The sequence below is a fragment of the Lynx rufus genome, unplaced genomic scaffold (assembly GCF_022079265.1).
Source record: "Lynx rufus isolate CCGP_SWC_20201006 ecotype Redwood Valley unplaced genomic scaffold, mLynRuf1.p SCAF_9, whole genome shotgun sequence".
NCBI lineage: Eukaryota > Metazoa > Chordata > Mammalia > Carnivora > Felidae > Lynx > Lynx rufus.
In genome coordinates, this window is record NW_025814897.1 from 110,334,842 (window position 1) to 110,346,481 (window position 11,640).

The following is an 11,640-nucleotide window of genomic DNA, read 5'->3' on the forward strand; positions in this document are numbered from 1 at the left end:
GCCCCCAAGATAGACCCTAAATCTGTCCACTCCTCTTCCTGACAAAAGTCGGTTCCGGCTCAGCCAGTTAAGCATCCGACTTTGGCTCAGGTCATGATCTCACAGAGCAGGAGTTTGAGCCCTGCCTCTGGCTCTGTGCTGACAGCACAGAGCCCCCTTCGGATCCTCTGTCTCCCTCTCTCTCTCTGCCCCTCCCCTCTCTCCCAAAAATAAATAAACATTTAAAAAATAAACAAAAACTCAGTTCCAAGCTCTCACCTTCTCTGCTTGAATCCTGCAATAGCTTCCAAACTCTTGCCCTCTATCCCTGTTCCCCAGAATAGCCAGAGAAGAAGTCATGAAAACTGACATTAGATCATGGTGGTCCCTACTCCTTCTGAGGGGACTTTTATCGCCATTGCCTAAACCTGCCAGGCCCTCTGATTGCACAAGGCTCCCTGCTGCCCCAGGGCCTTGACACTCGCTGTTTCCTCTGCCTGGACTGCCCCAGAGTCCTATCGTTGTAGGTCTAGCTCAAATGTCACCTCCTCAGAAGCCCTCCTTGACCACCTAGCCACTCTCTGTCACGTCACCCTGCTTACTGGTCAAGTTATCAAAATCCGTTAAGTATCTTGTTACCTTGCTTGTTCACCTCTTATCTTCCTCACTAGAGTATAAGCCCCGGGGGCAGGGTCCTGTCTGCCTCCTTTCAGGAGACCTGTTGGCTGGCCCTACCTTTCCTGGGTCCAGGAAAGCGGCAGATAGAGGAGAAGACAGGGAGTCCCTGGCCAGGGCATAAGCCACACTTGTTATGCTGAGCGACATGATCCCAGAATATGGCGAAATACTAGAGCCACCAGAAGCTTGGGAACTGATTCACCCTCAAGCCAGCCCTCTTCCCAGACGTCTCTGCAGAAGGCAGTGCACCACCCCCCCCATTCCCCATGCCTGCTTCTGGCCTTCCTGAAGCTGGTTACTCAAGACCCGCCTGGGTGCATTAGCTTCCTTTTGCCACACAAAATAAAAAATTACTGCACAATCGAGGCTTAAATTTATTCTCCTGCAGTCTCGAGGTCAGGAATCTGAAATGGGTCTTACAGGGCTAGAATCAAGATCTCAGCAGGATTAGTTCCTTCTGGAAGCTTGAGAGGAGAATCCATTTCCTTGCTTTTCTCCTGTTTCTAGAAGCTGTCCTCATTCCTTGGCTCATGGCCCGGTATCACTTGGCCTTTTGTCGCTTGCCTATTCTCTTTCTCTGACTCCGGCCCTCCTGCCTCGCTCCTATAAAGGCCCCTGCGATCACGCTGGGCTCACGGTGATAATCCAGGATACTCTCATCGCAAGACCCTTAACTTAACCACACACGCAACTTTCCTTTTACAACGGGAGGTAATATTCACGGTTTGGGGGATGAGAATATGGTCATCTTCAGAGGGCCATTATTCAGCTACAACCTGGGCACCCCCAAAATAGACCTCAGTGAACTGAACCTCAGACTATGCTTCCCAGAGCCCCAGGATGGAGAGGAAGCTCTGGCTTCAGTAGGAACAGATCCCTTTGATTTGTTTCATAAAGAAAGGGTTCTGGGCATAAAGTTTGAAAATCACTAACACGGCTGTGAGGGCCTGATCTTCCCCTGCCCCCTCCCCCGCCCCCGCCGCCAGCTCTGCCCCTCCTCTGCTGCTGCTTACTCTGCACATCTCCACATCCCCCACCATCCTGGCTCCCAGCTACTGTCTGTGGCGACACCCTGCGCAGACCCAGGGGCCACTGGGGCCGAGGGGTTAAGAAGCCTCGGTGCCTGCCCAATGCTGAGCGGGTCCCCCTAGCTCTAAGCACTTGGGGCCCCTAATGGTGTCCCCAGCTCGCCTTCGCACCTCAGACCAGCACTGTAGTCCGCCAAGGCAAAGATGAGGTTGAGGTGGGAGATGCCACGGAAGGAGCAGAGTGTGGCCAAGAGGGCACCAGGGGTGGGTAGCCTGGGAAAGGGGTGGGGGAGGCACCGGGCACCCTACAAGGGCCTGGGCTTTGGAGGTGGGGGTGGAGACAGAGTGCCACAACCCCCATCCACCGTTAACTCATGGCATGACTCCTCTCCTGCGCTCTGTCTGTTTCCCCCATCAGCCTTAGAGTGTGACAGAGTGAATGAGAAAATGGGAGGCACGAATCCAGCCAGCCGGTTTGGGGGTCCTGGCAGGGAACCCAGCACGTCTCTACATTGTCCAGGCCCCGGCTGGCCACTCCTTGCCCTGCATCTTGAGACCTGTCACCTCCGAGGGCCCGACTCTTTCATTTTTGGACAGGCTCAGCCCTAATGCCCCTGGGCATGAGCTCTGAGGTCAGGCAGATGTAAACGTGAATTCCCATTATGTGCAAGTGGCTTCCCTTCTCTGAGCTCAGTGCCTTCATCCGTAAGACGGGGATGAGCCTCACAGGGCTGGAGGGGCAGTAAAGGGGCGCATGAGTGACATACAGCAAGCCCTCAGCCAATGGGAGCCGCCGCTGTTACCTGCCCCCATATTTTCTTGAAGTAATCATACCGAACTGGGATTCAAGCAAAGTATTTTCTTGGCTGTTACACCGTGTAATCCTCACAACAGTTGGTGATATCGGGACAGATGATCCCAGTTTATGGAAGGGAATGGGAAAACTGAGACCAAGCACAGAGAACTTTCCAGAACTCACAGGTAGAACTGGGAGTTTCTTCTGGGGTGGTCCTGGCTTCTGGGGGTGGGGTGAGAGGGAGTCCGAAGAGCCGTGGGACTCTTGGGAATGGCCGAATGGGAGCGAATGTGACACCCAGGACATCCACAGTGGAGACCCACGATTCCAGAGCCAGGGCCTTCAGAGTGTGGACTGTGGGGTTGAGGGGGCACCAAAGCCCCAGACCTCTGTGCCTTGCAGCGTCTGTAGGGGAAGCTGAAAGTGGGCTCAACTTCGGCAGGCGATGTGCCTGAGCCCAGACCCAGGTAAGGCCTTGGCCTTGACCACGGCTTACAGTTAGTTCCAACTGTATCAGAACCTCCAACTGCTCTCAGTTCCCTGGTTAGCTTGCTATTGGGACTCCAAATACCATTGCACACCTCCTCTCCTCAACACCCACTCTGGGATCCAAGCCCCTCCCCCCCACTTTCCACTAACCCTTCATTCTCTCGTTCGTTCATTTACTATTCACATAGCAAACATTGATTGAGTACCTACTGTATGCCAGGCACCATCCCAGCTAGGTTACAAGGAAGAAGATAGGCAACATTGTCAAACTGTAGAGTTAAAGCAGAGCCTCCGGGGCCAGGCTCCCTGGGTTCAAACCCCAGCTTTGCTGCTTTTCAGCTGTGTGACCATGAGCAAGTTACATGTAACCTCATAACCTCTCTGAGCCCCAGTTGCCTCAACTGTAAAATAGGCCTAAAAGTAGTGTCTCCCCATGGGGTTGGGGTGGGGACTCAATGCCTTAATACAATGTTAGAAGAGCACTTGGCAAACAGTAACTGTGCCGTGTGTTTGCGACTGTTAGTCTAGTGGAGGAGGCAGAAAATTAACTGTAAACAAATACATGAAATAATTGCAGATCACGGCTGGTGTTTTGAAGGAAATGACTGTGGGTGGAGGATTCTCTGTGGGGTAGTCAGAAGGGCCTCTCTGTAGAGGTGACTGCTTGCGGGTAATGTTGAGGGGATAGAGGGAGCACGATCAGGGAAAGAGCTTTCCAGGCAGAGGAACCAGCAAGCGAGAATCCCTGAGGTGGAAAATGGTTTGGCAGGTGTCAGGAACACCAGAAGGCCTGAGAGGCGGGAGATCGGTGGGTGAGGAGGAGGACGGTAGGACAGGTCGGAGAGACCAGCAGGGCCTTACGGACCACAGAAAGGAGTCTGGCTTTTATTCCAGTGTGGTGGGCAGGCACAGGAGGTGCTTTTGTTTTTGTATACAGAAGTGGATCATGCATGCAGAAATGCATGCAAACTGTAAGTGTCCAATGCTGGGAATTTTCACAAAATGAACACACCCAGGAGCCAACACCAAGATCAAAACCAGAACACGAGGGGCGCCTGGGTGGCGCAGCTGGTTAAGCGTCTGACTCTTGACCTCGGCTTAGGTCATGATCTCAACAGTTTGTGAGTTCCAGCCCCAAATCGGGCTCTGTGCCGATGGTGCAGAGCCTGCTTGGGATTTTTGTCTTTCCTTCTCTCTGCCCCTCCTCCCGCTTCTGCGCTCTCTCTCTCTCTCTCTCTCTCTCTCTCTCTCTCTCTTAAAATAAATAAATAAGTAAACTTGAAAACAACAACAACAACAACAACAACAAAACAGAACATGAGGAGCCTCCCAGAATCCCCTTAGGCCCTCCCAGCCACCACCCTCATGGTAACCGCCATCCTGACTGCCAACAACAGAGAGTAGTTTTGCCTGGTTTTTTTTAACATATAAATGGAATAAGTAAATGGAATCATACAGCATGTGTTCTTTTGTGTCTGGCTTATTTCACTTGACACGATAAGCACCATTCACCACCACCTGCGGGTGAAATTCATCCACCTTGTTGCAGGTGGTGGTAGTTTTTCTCTCCCTTTGCTACATGTCTGCCATGTGACTATACCCTGATGCATTCACACACCTGTTGACAGGCACTTGTGGTTCCTGACGTTGGTGCACAGTGCATACGCTTTTCTGCCGGAGGAAGGGTTTAGCATGAAATTTACAAGATTTCTTACCAAGTTCAGGGCACTTCCTGCATCAGCCTGGAGGGCTGACACCAGAACCAGACCAGCCTCAACTTCAGCTTTCTGCGGCTCCCATAGAAGCCCAGAAATGGGCTTGATGATGTATCTAACTCACCACACCCGCCCAAACGGGAACCCTGTCATTCCTCAGGCTTGGGTGATCTCACATGGAAAATGGGCTCAATCATTCCAAAGCTGCAGCTGAATGTGAAGATTAAGTTAAATGAGAAATGGCAGTGAAAGCCCACGGCCCAGTGCCTGGTACCTACCTCCAAGGTCATAAGTAATGCCCTGCCTCTGTTTTCTTCCAGACCCAGAAAATAAGCAAAAACCAAGGGCGCCTCCTGTGGGTATAAGTGAAACTGCACCCCTGGCTTCCCAGGGTCAGGCCTTGCAGGCCAAGGAAGCCCACTCCCCCATAAGGCCGGCATAGACCCAGCTCCTACTGAGAGGAGTGCCCACAGGTTGCTCTCAGCCCTGAAGTCCCAGAGGGTAGATGATCCAGGAACCACTGCCGCCTTTACACACTTGCTACCTGCTGTGGAAATGGTGTTCAGAGTGAACGGTCAAGAAAGAATTCTTGAGATGTCTTCGGTGCAAAAAGGTGGTTTTATTAAAGAATGGGGACGGGACCTGTGGGCACACAGAGCTGCACTGGGGTTGTGAGGAGCGACTGATTATATACTTTCAAGTTGGGAGGGGGTTAGGGTTAGCAGAAGTCTCTAAGGAATTTGGAAGCAAGGTTTCCAGGACCTTGAGGGGCTAGCTGTTGTTAGGGAAAGGTCATTTATTACTGTCTAATAAAACCTTGGTCATGAGACCCTTCAGATGTACATCAGTGGGCCATATGCTTGGAGGATGATTGCTAACATATATTTGGATGGTAGAGATAAAGGAAGTTTCCAAAGGAATTTTTTTAAATGTTTATTTATTTTGAGAGAGAGAGAGAGAGAGCACGTGAGCATGCACGCAGGGGAGGGGCAGAAAAAGAATCCCAAGCAGGCCCCGAGCTGTCAACCCAGAGCCTGGCACAGGGCTTGATACCACAGATTGTGAGATCATGACCTGAGCCGAAATCAAGAGTTGGAGGCTTAACTGACTGAGCCACCAGGCGCCCTTCCAAAGGAATTTTTATAAGCAGACTTACAGGATCTTGGGGGTCAGAATAATGTTAAGCTGAGATTGCCTTTTGCCCTCAGCAAAGTGTCAACATCAAGGCAGCTGAGCTCCCAAAGGAAGGTCACTCTGTGTTTTTCAAGGACTTGTCTGTGGGTTGTTGGTAGTTAGGAAACATAAATTTTTTCTTTTGCCTTTGTTTCCTACATCACTCCCCGTCTGAGATCCTTTCTCCTTTCACCTCATCCCAGATCCTCCAGCGCCGCCCCCCCCCCACTCCCCAGAGGACTTTCCAGGTGCTCACCAAGCCTGCTCTCTTGATCACTGTGCCCACAGCACTGGCATTGTGGCACCTGCCCCTCCCCCCCCCACGCGCGCAGCCCCTGATGAGTGCGTGCCTCCCTGCCAGACTGCGAGGGTAGGGTGGGACCTGTCCCCCTGTTCCAGGAACATGGAAGATCGCCCACACCTGGCACTCTGCCTAGAGTCCAGCGGGGGCGTCATAAATATCTCCTGAATGATTCATTCATCCCTTTGGGAGAGAAAGCGCGACCTCTAACCGGTTAAGAGCATGGGCTTTGAAGTCACACAGACGTAGATTCAAGTCTTGGCTCTGATCTTTGGCTCTGTGGCCTTGGGAAGGTCATTGGATCTCTTTGAGCCTGTTTCTTCATGTCAAAACGGAGTGACCACGAACCCACTAGATCTTTGTGAAGGTTAAGTGAGATGATGTTGGCCTGCCCCACAGCCCAATTACGGTGGGAGGGGTAATTATGCATTCAGGAAAGGGGAAACCTCCCGCGGCTCCATCTACCACCTGTTTTCTTACCGGTTTCTAGCAGGTGCGCAGCATCAGGCCCGTTTAACGGAAAAAGAAACTGAGGCCCAGAAAGGGACCAGGATAGCCCAGCGTGCTGCAGGCTGGGGCTAGAACCTGGGCCTGCGTCCAGCGCATCGCCTGCCTCTCCGAGCACCTGGTGAGCGCATCCCCACCCCACCCTCGTCCCCTGGCCTGGGAGTGAGGGGCTGGGCTCGGCCTCGGGCGACCCCGCGGGACTGCGGGGCGCGCTTGGGGATCTTCGGCTCAGACCCCGGAAGCGGTGCGCAGCTCGCGGGAGCGGAGAGAGCGCTCGGGGTTGTCGCTTTAAATTAAAGAGGGAGCGGGAGGGGGGCGGGCGAGCGCGAGGGAGCGCGCGGCGGGCTCCTGGGAGCGTGCCCGGACTGCGGCGCAGCTCCCGTCTGCCTCCCGGGCCCGGCCGAGCCCCCGGCCCGCGCCGCGCTGCTCCGAGGCGGGCGCCGGGCGACACTGCAGGGGTGGCGTTGCCGGCGACGGCCGGGCTTGGCGCCGGTGCGTGCGCGCTGCGGGAGGCCGGCCGGGAGCCGCGAGCCAGGAGCCGGAGCCGGAGCGTAGAAGCGGCCCCTCCGCGGAGCCGGGGTGAGTAGCACCCGGCCGCCCCCGACTCCCACCGGGAAGCGGTCCGGCGCGCGGACGCGCGTAGCGCACCCTTCCCCGCGCCGCGGACCCCGGCCTCCGCGCACTCTGCGCGTCTGCACACCCGCGCCGCGCTTGCACACGTACGCCGGGCACAGCGCACGCCGGGCGCCCTTCCCCGGCCCGGCCACTCCGCGCACTGCGCATCGCATCCCGCCCCGCACGCCCGTCCCGCGTGTGCACACACGCGACTCGCCCGGCCTTTTACACGCCTCCCCGGCGCCCGCGCCGCACGAGCGCCCCTCACTTTCACACTCAGCATCCTGACTGTCCCCACCGCCCCTGGGGCACACCCGCTCGCGACTCTCCCGGGTCAGACCACCCCCGCACACCGCTCCCCAGATACCCTAGGGGTTCCCGCGGCAGGGGTGCTGGGTCTTCGGGAAATGCTCTGATCCGGAGAGGCATGTCGCACCCCATCGCCAGGAGGCCCTCGGAGCTTGGGAGAGGATCCCCAGCCCGGACCAGTGTCACTGGCCTGCGTGGGGGTTTTCCGGGGGCTCCTGGGAACCCTTGATGCCGCTGCTCTTTGGAAGAGGAAGTTTGCCCTGTCTTGGGCCCTGGGCTATAGATTTGGGTTGAAGAGGGGGTAGAGGAGGGCCGGACATGGGGACCTGGAGCCAGGCCTGTGGGTGGAGGAGCCCTGAGCCAGCCATCCTGGTGACCCTTTTCCGGGGCTGCAGAAGAACTGTGTGCCACGCTGCTCAGTCAGTGAGGCCACTCCAGAGTGACTGGGAAAGCTGCTCCTGGAGCGTCAGCCCCTTCTCCAAGCTGGGGGCAGGGGCAGGGGCAGGTGTGGAGAGCAGCAGCAAATGTGCTTCTTACTAGAAGTGGGGAAACCGAGGCTCAGGGCAGACAGGAGTTCCAGCCAAGTTAACTCACCAGTCTGGAGAAGAGTCAAGACAAGTGCCCAAACCCCCTGCCCTCTCCACTCTGGAATCCAAAACCTTCACCTAGCAGCTTGGGAGCGTGGAGGTTCCCAGGCTAGGGTTCAAGTTTGGACTCTGTCTCTTGTCAGCTCTGGTGACGCTGGGCAAGTGTCGGTTTTCCTACCAGTACAATGGGCAGAGTAGCAGCCCCCTCAGGGACAGGCAGCGAGGATTTGCTGAAATAAAACATGGCGAGTCCTTGGTACGGTACTTGGCACATGATAGATGCCAATAAATGCCAGCCACCACCACCCTAGCTGGTCTGCACTGTGGTTTCTGCGGGCTTTGGGGGGATGGTAGCAGGATGTGATTATTTCAGGGATGGGGGGAGCACTTGAAAAGATCTCAAACCTAAAGATCCTAAAGAGGCTTGCAGCCTGGGAGGTTGAGGGCTGCCCTGTGCCCACATCCTATTACCTGATGACCATAGGGTGGCGGGGGGGGGCAGTCAACACCTTGCTGGCCACAGACGTGATGTGGGGACACAGTGAGCAAGGAAACAGGGTGGGGGGGAACAGAGACATGGGGCCCGTCTTCCCTGAAGAGGCACAAAATTCCTGGAAAGCCATTTCTCTGACAAGCCCAGGAGGGGGCCTCGACTGTGGTCCAATTCCGATGAGGCCAGTGACAGTTCCTCCCACCCACCTCCACCCCCAAAAGGCTGGGTCAGGAGGTGGCATCACGGCCAAGAGCCCAGGCCCAGATCCATCACACCCTGGCGCCAATCCCAGTGTTGCTACTAAATGCTGAGTGACCTGGGGCTGCAGCTTCCTCATCTATAAAATGGGGATCCACTTACCCAGTCAGTCATCAGGTCTGTATCGTGTGCCTAGTACAGGCTAGACACCGTGCTGAGCATTTGGCATATATCATGTCTATGCTTACAGCAGTAGGTAGGTATTGCCGGGTAGGTCTGATTAAGCCTGGATTCGAATCTAGAGCTCTTTCCAGTGAGCAAACTTCATGCAGTTTCGAGTTTGGGAGATTGGGGCCAGAACGAATAGACTAGGTGGGGAAAGATGCCAGAGAAGGGGCCGTGGATCCGCGGGGCTCGGGTGTGAGATTGGGGCAGCCCTGGCTCGTCCCTGTTGTGGCCCATTTCCTGTGTGTCAGAAACTCGGGAGACTCTGGTCGCGGTCCGCCCTGGCCTCCCGATGCGCCTTGTCAGCGTCCTGTTGCGAGCCAGAGCCTCAGCCCCTCTGCCTGGTAGACCCCCAGGCTGCCATTGGGAGCCTGCTGAGGTGGTAGTCAGTGAGATGGGGTCAGGGGCACTCGGGGATGGTGAGTAAAGCCATTAGGAAGGGCACTTGCTACAGAGCCAGATCTAGTCCAGGCTCAGCTCCCTGCTTACTGGTTGGGTGACCTTGGGCAAATTCACTGCCCTTCTCTGAGCCTCATTTTCCTCCTCTGTGGAATCAGGTCAGTAATAGGATATGTCCCATGGGGGTCTTGGGGGAGGTGATGGAAACACATAGGTGAAATCCTTGGGGGCTGTGGCTACTAATGGCAGAGGCACTGGTCCGGGCCGCGGACATGGCTCTACCACTGCTGGCATTGTGGCTTTGGGCAAATCACTTGACCTTTCTGAACCTCCCATAGCTCGTCCAAAGGCCTGCTTACCAGGTTCATGAGCAGAGATGCTCCAGGGGCCAGCAGGTTCTGGAAATGAATGGAGGGGTGGGAGGTGCCAGACCTGTCCGAAGGGACAGAGCCCATTCAGCTCCAGCCCCGCTGTTATGCGGGGGTAGGGGGATGCAGACCACTGTCTTCAGATACTTTTAAAGGGAAGCAGTGAATCCAGCTTTTTTTTTCTTTTAGAAATCAATTTTTAATGGGAATTTCCCCAATTTTTAAGGCAAATAAAACATACCTGCAAGCTGGCAGTGCTACCCACACAGGGAGGTTAGTTAGCCTTTGGGCTGATTGTGAGGCCAAGAACCGCAGCAGCTAATATTTACCAAGCCAGACTACACTTACCTCTCATTCTACCCTCCTGGCACCCTGATAGGGCAGCCCTGAGCCCCATTCTACAGATGGGAAGACTGAGGCTCAGAGCTAGTGAGGGGGCAGATCTGAGATTCAGAGCTGTGCTCAGGCTGCCTGACCCCTCTCCCACCCCAGTTCTCTCCTCCCTCCATTCAGGCAGATGTGCTCTGGTTTCTGTCCCTTCACTGGGGACCCCTGCGGGACCACTTGGGGCTTGGGTGTGCTCAGAATCATTCACATCTTCAGTGAAATCACAGCTCCCGGGCAAGGGGTATTACAATGAGGGGTGTAGGGGGGAAGGTGGCAGTGCGATATAGTCTGGGGTCTGAGCTAGACCGGCCCCAGAGGGCTGGGAATCCCTCAACTGCTCTAGGTCTGATACAGCAGATACGGGGTTCTGACCCATGCCGTGTGCACTGGCCACCGCGGTGTACCCAGCCCACGCTAGCATAGCCTCATTCTCGAAGTCGGCTTGTGCCAAGTGAGCAGAAAGAAAGCTGATGGCGTCATTGGATTCCCAGCAAGGCAGAGGTAGGCTGGGACATGTGCGTGTTGGTGTATCCAGACCGTGGTCTGCCAGGAACTAGGGCCACCTTGGACTTGTTCACAGTGACCAGTTGGTCCTGCAGGTTCTTAGGAAAGTTCTGAAACTGTATACCCTTCCGCAGTAAGGCACAGAAGTTAGGAGTGTGGAGCCAGATGGCCTGTGTTGACTAGTGCTTAGAATCGCTCTCTCAGGCGTAAGGAGTGCTCAGCGAGGTTAACTGTCATCACAGTCTCCTGCCCAGGTCCCAGGAATGAGCCTCTGTTCCTCAGCATGAGTGAAGCCTCCCTGGTTAGCATTTCCCTCCTGTCACCATGAAGGACCCACACCTCACTGGGTCATCCTCTGCGTAGCAAGGAGCTGTCTGAGCACCTGCAGAACTTGGCCCCAGGGCCCTGTCCTGCCCCAGTTCTCCAGGCCTCCTGCCAGGGACTTCGGACAACTCCCATATGTGCTAGATAACTCTGTCTAGACCAAAGCACCCTAACTTCTTGGTTCCAGAGCCACAGACTGGGGGGATCCCCAGGATTCAGGAAAATGCTTGCCCTCTGATTTGACCCCAGTCCCAAAGGGAACCCACAGCATGCTCGAGTGGGTTGCAAACATGCTAGCCAAGCCACAGCCCAGGAGTATTTTGCCCTGTGCCTGAACAGTATTTACATTTTTGTGTGTGAATTGGTTACATTTAAAAATCAGGAAATTGCACATTAAAAAAATCCAGGAATCTGGCTTTGCTTTAAAAATCCGGAAGGAAGGAAGGAAGGAAGGAGGGAGGGAGGGAGGGGAGACGAGACGGGACGGGACTGGACGGGATGGGACGGGACGGGACGGGACGAGACTGGGACGCCTGGCCGGCTCAGTCAGTGGAGCATGCGGCTC